The following is an 11,130-nucleotide window of genomic DNA, read 5'->3' as shown; positions in this document are numbered from 1 at the left end:
GTAATATTACCAGATCATCTAATAAAGAGCATCTAATGAAGCTTTTCATAAAGTAAGTATGGCAAAAATTTTCACCAAAGTTAAATATATTTAAAGGAAAAACTGAACTTTAATGTTAACTGTTATTTCTAAAATTTCAAAATGGAAATCATTAGATCCTTCACCTGTCAAATAAAAAATAATGAGTCAAAGAAATGCATATTTGAAAGGCCAGGCCTCAGAATAAGAACATCATGTTCAATTTAAGATACACTAAAATGACATTTTAATGAATATTTTTTTTTCAAAGACTTTAGAATTCATCCATATTGTCAATTAAACCTTATTCTATGTTTGACTGTTAACAGGAATATTGAAGTGATGGCTGGATAAGAGCAGTCAGGATGACAATGACCTTATTATAATGCTAATTGGACCATCTCTGTGATTTTAAGGCTATCTGATTCTGTTAATAAAACCTCTGTCTGCATAATGTTTTTTAAAAACATTTTCATCTTGTTCCTAATTGTTCACAATTTAAACAAATTAGGAATGTAAGGAGAGTTTCTGATGTCTTTAATATAGTTTATTACTAAAGAATACATTTATCTTTGTTTCTTTGTAATCCCGTAAATTTGATATATTAAATATATATATTTCATATTTACCAAATGCAGCCAGCAGGTAATGAACTCCAAAAAAGGTTAACACCTGTAACATAGAGCAGAACACTAGGGGGATTATTCACAAAGCTGCTGAAGGCAGCCGAGCGAATAACCCAGCCGAAGTAAAGTGGGCAGAATGCAGTTTGAATATTCACTTCAGCCATGTACCGCTAATTTCAGCTGTACTGCAGAAGGAGTACGACTCAGCTGATCCAAGATCTGGATCGGCTGAGCCAAAGCTCCGGCAGCTCACTCGCTGCCATTAACCCCTATTCTTATAGGGGCTGAGTGGCAGTGAGTGAATAGCCGAATGCTGCCGAGCTACCTCTTAGGTAGCTAGCAGAATAGGAAAAATGTAAACAAATGAAAAAAATGTTATAAAAATTATTTAAACAAATGTAAAAAAAAGAAATGTTTAAAAAGTTAAGAAAATAATAAAACAAAAAAAACAACAAAAAAAACAGCGTGGGGTCCCCCTCCCAAACCATACCAGATCCTTTAGGTCTGGTAGGAAAGTTAGGAGGGACCCCATTTTAAAAAAAAAGGAAAAAAAAGTGTGGGGTTCCCCCCAAAAGTCATGCACAGGGTCCTGTAGGTCTGGTAAGAATTTGGAGAGACCCCAGTAAAACATTTTTTTTAAGTGCACGTGGTTCCCCCATAAAATCATACCAGGCCCTTGGGATCTGGTAGGAATTTTAAGGAGGAACCCCACTGCTAAAAATGGGGAAAAAAACGTGGGGTACCCCCTAAAATACCAAACCCAACCCTTGATCCGAGCACAGGCCTGGCAGGGCAGGAGGGTGGGGGGGGGATGAGCGAGCGCTATTGTGAATAGCCTGTACAGCAGCCCTTCGGTTCGACTGCGGCTCCGGCAGCCGAAGTGAGCCGAAGGATCAGCCAAAGCTACAACTGGATCCTACGGCTCCTTCTGGAATAACCCCCTAGGAGATATAAGAGTGTACAGACTACCAAATGACTTAGAGGAGGCACTAAATCTCTTCCTTCCAACCAAGGGTGGCATTAGTCATTTTGTTTTGCAGGTATTGTGCTAGTACTAAGGGTATCAGTGGAGGAGCCAAGTCCCCAATCCTGATACTCAAGTTATTTTAAATACAGATGCACTATATATGGAAACACTTATGAATATTGAACAGTACATGCACTGAAGAATAAGGCATACCTGGGAAATAGCAACACAAGCAGAGCACTGGTACAAAGTGGCTAAGTACAAAAAGTACAGTGTGCACCACAGCCAAATATGTGGCTAACAGTGTTGTTGTTTAATAGTTACAGGTCTGCAGGGATTAAATTATATAGTCATAATTTCCTCTAAATAACACAGTACAGAGGCAAAAACATGGACAACTGTGACAATACATGGGCAAGCTGGTGCTCTCAGTGGCAATGCACCCCTGTTTTCTAAATTTCAACTTGAGTCCTGGACCATTCTGACCTGGAGCAATGACTATATTGTAGCAAATGTTGCTTCTCTTGCCTGGCTGAGGTCAAATGTGGTGGCTGGAAAAGGCAGTGTGGCATGGCTGAGGCCAGGAGCAGAACTTTGGATGAAAAGCAGCTGCAGCACATCTTGCCTGCTAATGTTGGCATTTTGCACATGCGCCACTGGCTACCAGGGTTTGATTTATACTTTTCATTCCAGGCCAGCTACCTTGTGCTCCCCCTCAACAATTTGTCTTGTTTATAAATATCTCAGTTGAGGTGGTGTCTGCTGAAAAAAGTACTGCATGCAGTACATCTTTTCAACAGAGTGTAGTACAATGCAGTCCACAGCATCACCATGCGTCACAGCACCATGCTAAGGCCAGCAGAACTGAATGAAATGGCAATAGTGTCTATTTTAACAGGGTTATACACAAAGCTGCCGAAGGCAGGCGACTGAATAACCGAGCCGTAGTTAGGTGAGCCGAACAACGGCTATTCACTATGGCTCAGTACAGCTGATTTCAGCCAAACCAACATCTGGATCGGCTGAGCTGAAGCTCCGGCAGCTCACTCGCTGCCATTCGCCCCTATTCTCACATGGGGCCAAACGGCAGTGAGTGAATTGCCGAATGCCGCCGAGCGGCATTCGGCTTGGCTATTCTGCTCGGTACCTCCGTGGAACAGAGCAGAATAGCAAATCAATTAGAATAGTTAAAAAAAATTGGGTGGAGCTAGCAGTGGCAGCTAACTCTGCCCAACTGTTTCCTATTGGCCGACACCTGCTAGAGTCTTCTATCAGGTCCCGGCCAATGAATAACAACTGGCCAGAGCTGTCCATGATGTCACAGCCAGCTCCACCCCAGTTGTTATTGTTTAATGACATTTCAGCATCCCGAGGTCATTTGAGGACGCTGATCTGTCATTACAACTGGACGGAACCAGCCGTGACATCACGGCTGGCTCAGCTTAGTTGTAATTTGCAGGGAAAAAGGCCGGCCTTCAGCCGGCCGTTCACCCCGCTTCGGCTGTCACTTTGGCTCAGTCGAGACGAAGCATATGCCTTCGGCTCGGCTGAGCCGCTCAGCCGCCTTCAGCTGCTTTATGGGCTATAGTGAATAGCCCGTACAGCAGCCCTTTGGTTCGACTGAACCGAAGGGCTTTGGCGGTCGAAGAGAGCCGAAGGATCAGCTGAAGCTACGGCTGGATCATTTGGCTCTTTTGTGAATAACCCCTTAAATGTATTATTAAAAAACAAAAATCCATTGTTTAAAAAACAATTATAAATTACAGGTTAATATGTCTCATGCCATACTTACTATTCTTTTTTCCATTCTTCTTTAAATATACAAATTAAATATGAGCCATGCTAAAGTGCTTAATAGTGTCACAAGAATAAATAACTGAATAAAAAAGACTAATCATGTGCGAAACAATCTGATATAAAATAATCAAAGTGCAACAATAATCATGTGCTATAAAACATCGTCTAATAGAATCCATATAAGATAATAGATTAAATACATGCAATATACCACATAAATAAGTTCTATAAGTGAATAAAAATGTGAATAGTAAAATAATACAATAAATACTAAAAACCGTGTAGTATCCAAATATATAGCATGGAAAATCATGTAGAAAAAGACAATATTTTTTTTTTAAAGTTATTGAAAAGACCCAATAATGTGTTTATAATGCTGCAGAAGTAAAAAATTCATAAATATCAAAAAGCGTGGTAAAGAGTGTCCACTATTGAGTGTTCACAGCAGTCCTTATGTGAAAGTGCTCAGAAAGATGATCAGAAACCTGTTTCCAAGAGGAAGCTCTTCTGGAATACTTTAACATTGTTAACATTATTATGTAATATAATCTGCATGCTATTTTAAATATACCACAATTGTATTATTTTTACCCATTATCAAGGCAAACAGCTGTACCAATCAATAAACCGTGCAATATTGTAAATGAGGATTTTCCTGCTCTCTACAGGAATTGATTCTACACCATCTTACAACTGATATTAATCTTATCTCTAATGAGTTGATGTTCCTTCAAGGCACATTAGATATACTAGTCAAATAATGTGATGCAGGAAAACCAATCAATAAAAAAAAAAAATGCATGGGACTACTCAAATCGGATTAAATTAAGTGAAACAAGAAGCATCCTGGATGAATATCCAAACATGGGAACAGACCTTGATCTTAATTCATAGCCTTGTAAAACATTCTTACTCTATTACATAGAAAATAATAGACAATCATATTTTAGTTACTCTTGCTGTTTGGCATCTTTCCCTACAAAGTAGACTTATTTGCAGTGAACCATACAGCTGTTTGTAGGCTATACATACATCCAAGACAAATAACAAGTTGTGTCTTTGGATGCGATGAAGGCTTTTTTTTAAAAATAAAGTAAACTCTTAATCAAAAACACATTTAATTCCCTTGGCTTGTAAAAATACAAAATAAGCAGTTTATTACCATCCTCACTGGGACAGATAGTGATAATTTACTTTGGGATGCTTGTTTAACTAGCTGCTAAAGATAACAGCTAGCAAATGTATCATATTTCATGTTCTGGCACATTTCTGATCAACTAAAACAGTTTACTTCACATAAATTCCCAAAGGGAATCAGGGAACTGCAAAAGACTTACAATTTAGGTTATTGGGTCATTTGAATGATCACACTCACTGCTATCAGCGTTAATCAACACACATTGCCCATCAAACTATAAATTAGTAATTTTTTCAATAATACTCATGAATAACTATGATTTGGAGGTGGCACAGAGATATACTTTTGCTGGCTTGAAGCAAACAACATTAAAATGTATGCCGGTGTAAAATTAAAAACAAATAAACATATGCAGTACTTGTCTACAATACACAAACACATTGCCCCATTGATCGCCTATATGTGTGACACCCGGTACCGGGTGTGTGCATTGTCGGGTCTTTTCTGCCCGTGCGTGACCGCTAGGGGGCGCGCGCGAGCAGAAATGGCAACCAGACGGCAACCCGCAGATGCAGCAGTGCCGTCCGTCCGTTTTTCTACTACGGGCGGACGGCAAGAGGTTAAAGACCCTTCAAGAAAAATAGCTAAGTCAACTTGTGGGCTGACAACACACCGGCATGTTTGTGAAATGAGTGTTATCAACCCTCCCAGTTGTCTATTGCTAAACTACTTAAACTCTACCCTTATCCTATTCATCACAACATAGAAATAAATTATTCTGTAGTCCAAGATAAGAACCAGAAGGGCTAATTAGACTTCTTGAGATAACAAAGGAAGTGTGCACAAGGAACATTACAGCTCTGAATTTCTGATAAACTCTACTGGTATTTTTTTTGCACTTTTAAAACTCATATAACAAAACACGTTCAATTATATATTTCACAGACGAAAAGGGAGCAAATAAGAGAAGTTTAAATAAATGGACTGCAGTTCTTTGATTTGCGAAACATAAATATATATGCTTTTGTGTACGATTGTAAAACTGAAGCTTTCACTAGTTTTAATAAATCTAGAATTAAATGTATTTTAACTATGTATCTCACAAACACTGACCTTTTTTTCCCACAAGAAAAGCATGAACAGTGTCCAATTACCTTTTTACACCAGATATAGCTGGAGGTGCACATTTAATTAACATACTTTTTCATGTATACTCAGATTGCTTCTGGTATTTTTAAATGGTAATAGTGTTATCAGATGCTTGCATTGGTTCCTATTCAATACTACATCAACTGACAAATTAAATGTCAGAGAGCAGTGATGTATGGCATTGCTTTTGTTAATTCAAAGATAATCATGCAAACACATTAGAAGTGAGTAAAGGCAAAGTGTTAAATGTATATTTCACTGAAATGCAATGAGATGAGAATCAAGGTCCTGAAATGTGTGTGTGTGTGTGTGTGTGTGTGTGTATGGAATGCAATACATATTGTGAAAAGGCACATTGACTATAATATTTCTGTATATCCTACTCAATTAATAAAATTAAATGAACACAAAAAGCAAAAAATCACTATGTAGACGAGTAGCACACATGTAATGTGGGTTCGCATGAATATTAGGGGTCATGTTGCACCCAGAGAATGCATTCAGTTAAAGTGCATGTCTGCACACGATAAAAAAAAAACATATTCAGTACATTTCTGCAATATATGTACAGTATGCCACAGGTACAGAAAAATACCTGTTAATCCTGCCAGAAATCTTATAACTTCCTATAGTGAGCAGACAACGCTGCCTCCACTGCAGTGAAATTCCAAGCAGTGTTTTCAGTCGTGCTTGAGTTTTCCCCCTGTTGAACTACAGGACACCCCTGCCACTTAGCTCCCAGGCAATTTGTTCGCCAAGCCCTGTGTGAGCAAGCTAATGTTATGTTCTCATAACAAAAGCAGTAGTTGTTCTGTAGTCCAGTGTAAGGGAAATGGACAGGGCTGAAAACATTGCTTGTGATTTCAGTGCAGCAGAGGCAACATTGTAAGCTCACTTCAAAAAGTTAGGAGTTCCCTAGAGAGCGAGAGAGTATTTTTCTGTACCTGCAACATGGGAAAAACATGGGAAAAGGTGCATGTATTACAGAAGTGTACTGTATATTATTTTTTTTATTTTGACCAAACATGCAGTTCAAGAACCTATTTATACCAAACACAGTGTGCTGCAGTACACCTGTTTTCATTGTGCGTTAACCCTCCTAGCAGCATGCTGCGTTAGATATCCCATTCAAAATGAATAACCTGCACAGGACACCATGGGTTGATTTACTAAAGGCCAAATAGGCTGTTCACTTTGCAAGGGATTTTGCACTTTGCAGGGGAAGTTCCCCCTTAGTTTAGTGAATGAAGTGGCTTACATCATCCAATCAAGTGCAAGCAAAAGTACTGTTTTTTTTTTAATTTTTCTCGCACATGATTGGATATTGTCTGCAAAGCGACATTTCTTCACATTCACGAAGCTAAGTGGAAATCTCCCCTGCAAAGTGAAATTTGCCTTTAGTAGACCGGCCCTGCTGTGTTGCGCTCTGCTACAGTGTGATACCGGGCACATTTGTTTTGAAGGTACATGAGGGTGCCATTTTCATAATGGCACTGCACTGCACCACCAGGCATAATGCAATGCAACCAGTGTGAATGGGCCTTTAGGGATCTTGACAAATATACACTCTTAATTAATGGATACATTGCAAAATCCTTTTGCATTGTGCAGTGAACATCTAGAAAAAAAAAGAAAAGGTTTTTGTGATTTTATATATGCAAATGTAAATACAAATTATTTTATGTTTTAAAATTACTTTTACATCCATCTGTATGTTACAAACCAGCAGATGTCTTTTTGAACTTGATCACCTAAAAGTTGTATCAACAATTCTCTTCAGACAGTTTTCTAATCTAAACACCTCTTTCAGACACAGTACCTGGGCTCTGAACATTTACTTTTCTCCACTGCAGTCAAAGCAATACAGGTAGGTCAAAGCTGTGACTGGATAATGAAGGAAAAGAAGACTGAGGCACAATTAAAAAAAAAAAAAAAGTATTTGAATGAAAACTTACACACTTAGCTGGTGTAGACTGACTATGGTACTCAAGTTAACACTATAGTAAGCTGGAAATCATTGAAATATGTTTTGGACTATACTATTTTAAATAATGAATAAATGTCTTAGAAGATTTTAAAGTGACACAGTGATATTTTAAAATAACTAGAGTCACTAAATCAAAGACGTACATGTATTATTAGGATACCTTGCCAACTAACTTACCCATTACTAGTCAGATGTCTCTTTTTCCACTTGCTCTCATGGTGGCCTAGTGGCTTCAGTTCTCTGACCCTGCACAAGTATTTGCCCTATGCATGTCATGGCCCTGCCACTTATGAATACTGAAGCCAGATTACAAGAATTTTTAGAAAGAAGTCAGAAATGGCAAGTCACATATCTTTCTTATGACAGGTTTATTTTAAATGTTTTTTTTTCCAGTTTATTCTTTTAAGTTGTAGACCAAGTTCTTGTGTTTTATTAAATGTCTCCCTAAAATAAAAATGACCTTATATGTTAACATATAATGTTTTATGATATTTTAAATTGGACTAAGTACACACCTTTTCTTTTACATTATTTTTTAATGTCTTAATATCTGTTCATGAGTCTCTGAATTATTAAGTGTACTTGTAAAGTGATAAGGTACAAAATGTGTCAGTAATTATGCAATTTGCTAACTGTTCCTGCTGATCCATCTGTGCTCGCTGCTTATATGCCTTTTAATAGCTCAGAAAAATACAGCCTAGGCTTCTTTCTGAACAAATGACTTTTCAACACTGAAGGCTTGTCAAAGGTTTGAAACTTAGATAATTTATGTCTTAGAAGCATAGCTTACTAAATTATATTTAGACATACCAACAGCACCAGAAAAAAACGTTAAACTTACAGTTAATGCTCTGCTAGATGGAGAATCTGTGCTTACTTCTGAATAGGGATGCACCGATACCGATACAAGCATCGGTATTGGCCGCGATACCGAGTATTTGCATGAGTACTCGTGCAAATGCTCGGATGTCTAAAACGAGTACCTGTGTCCGCCATCTTCCACACCCGCACACAGCACACAGGACCGCGTCTGCATTCATTCAAGATGGCGGCGATCTCCTTCATTGTCTTTTGAGTTACAGTTCTTCATAATATTAAGAAACTGACCTAAAATCATTATTTTGTATTGCTTTGGAAAAAATGTGATCTGCCCCTTTAAGAAAAAGTATCGGTAATTGGTATTGGCGAGTACTTAAAAAAGTATCGGTACTCGTACTCAGACCCAAAAAAGTTGTATCGGTGCATCCCTACTTCTGAATATCTGTCTGATCATCAACCTCGTAAGAAATATCAGTGTAGCCAGGGCCGGATTTACTCTCTCTGCTGCCTCAATGCCAGGTTCCTCAATGTGCCCCCCTGTATGCAGGCTACATCTTGGCTACATCGCCGAGGTCACTTGTACAAAACAAGTGGCGGGTTCCCTGCTGTACATTTAGCTCTACACGTCCCGGGTGTCGGAAGATAGGAATTCCACACCCCTGCTGCCCTCCCCCCCCTACTCCCTGCTGCCCCAAGGCCGGGCCTTGGTTGGCCTTGTGTGAAATCCGGGCCTGAGTATAGCTGACTACCTCAGCCAAACACAAATTTTAATTTTAATAACAAGATGGTCCGTGACAAAATTGTGCAAAATCATGTTTAAAAATTGTTTTGATTTTAGAAAATTAACCAGAAGTTTTAAAAACGAAAGCTTTATAGATATAAAGTGTTAGACATTGCTTTAATTATCATTTCCCTAAGAGTCAACTTAGGGCCATGTACACTTTTTTCTTGGGAATATTTCTTGGGAATATAAGCCAACAAAGTAATTTATACTTATTGCATTTTCCTGGCTCTCACTCCCAAGACTTTTGGTTATTGCAGTGATCTGAGAGCTAGCCTGCGAATCGTATAAGTATCTGAACCTGTTTTTATATCAGCTTCCTGTAATCCCCTATACAGATCAAACTGAGGAAGGGAGGCCCAGCCCTGGGAGCCTCTCAGGCTCTATGTACAATGCACAGTGCAGAAGGCATGGTGAGAGGAACAGAGAGCAGAGTGAAGGCATCATCAGGGTGGTGGTGCTGCTCCTTCAGCACCAATTAGCAGGCTTGAGTCCCTTGATCAAGTGGTACCATTAAACTCCAAAGGAAAAAAGTTAGGCTAAGGACTGACTGACTGCCTGGAAGGGGTGTGAGGATCACAAAATTGGAAGAACCAAATTACAAATTTTTTGATAGGTAAGATGGCTTATATAAACTAGGCATGCTGCTTGTCAGATTTAAAGCTCAGCTCCAGCTAATTGTTTTATGGTTTTGAATACTGTGAGGAAGAATTAAAACTTCTGTCAGGTTTTATTTAGGTCTTTGACCTCACTGAGAATAGTTTTCCTCAGTTCCTGTCCCTGTGATGCCTGTACAAGAAATATAAGGTGCTGTAGTCAATGGGACAGGAAGGCACAGATAACAATAACAATATTTTCAGAAGTTTTAACTCTTGCTAACAACTGAAAATGTGTTTTTGTTTTTGGCCGATAGACACTAAAATAGCAATAAAATCCAGACAGAGGCTCCAGCTTTTCTTGCTCTATTCAAAATAAAATAAAAAAGACTTTGGCTGAAGTTGGGATTTTAATTTGTAAAACTGGAGAAAGAAAGTAAATATTTAATTGTTTTTCTTTCAGTAAAACAAAAAAGCTAACAAATAAGTAAATACTTACGAACTGCCGTGCATGAAGATCTGGGCAAGCGCATTTGCATTGGAAATCACGCACGAAGATCTGGGCGGGCGCATGCGCAGTGGAGATCACCGACGGGGAGAAGAGGAGAGACTCAATAGAAGTCAATGCATGCAGCCGTGAGCATGCACGCCGGACAGACACTGTGGGACCTGAGGAGTCTGCACTGAATCAAAGACCGGCACCAGCGCTGGAAGGAATGCTGGAAACTACTGGAAGGAAGAAGATGATCGGAGGCCTCACTTAAGGTAAGTCCCTACAGCAGTATTGTGGTGGTAAAAAAAAATAGATTGTAATGTCACTTTAAATCAGTCCTAAATAACTAGAGCATAGGAAAGTGCTACTGGAAACCACTCAAATTCCAAATATAATATTTTTAATTTAGATCAGAAAGTGACCCATGAGCCCCGATTTTTCCTTTCGGGTAATACATACATTTCTTTTATGTATTGCAATACATTTTTATTTAAAGTGACATTAAAGTCAATTGCCCCCCCCCTTTTTTTTTAAACACCCCCCCCCCCCCCCCCCCATGCTGTTTCAACATTAAGGCATCCCTTAAGGTAAGTACCTTAAGGGATGCCTCTTGATCTGAAGATATTCCTTCAACTCATTTTAAGCAGTCCCTCAAGATGTGGTGCCAGTCTCTGATCCAGCACAGACTGCTGTCTTTTCCTGTCCCATGGAGTCTGTCCAGCATGCACGCTCAGGGCTGCGTGCATTGACTTACACTGT

Source organism: Nanorana parkeri, unplaced genomic scaffold (assembly GCF_000935625.1).
Source record: "Nanorana parkeri isolate BGI_ZX_2015 unplaced genomic scaffold, ASM93562v1 scaffold833, whole genome shotgun sequence".
Lineage (NCBI taxonomy): Eukaryota > Metazoa > Chordata > Amphibia > Anura > Dicroglossidae > Nanorana > Nanorana parkeri.
This window is presented reverse-complemented; position numbering follows the sequence as displayed.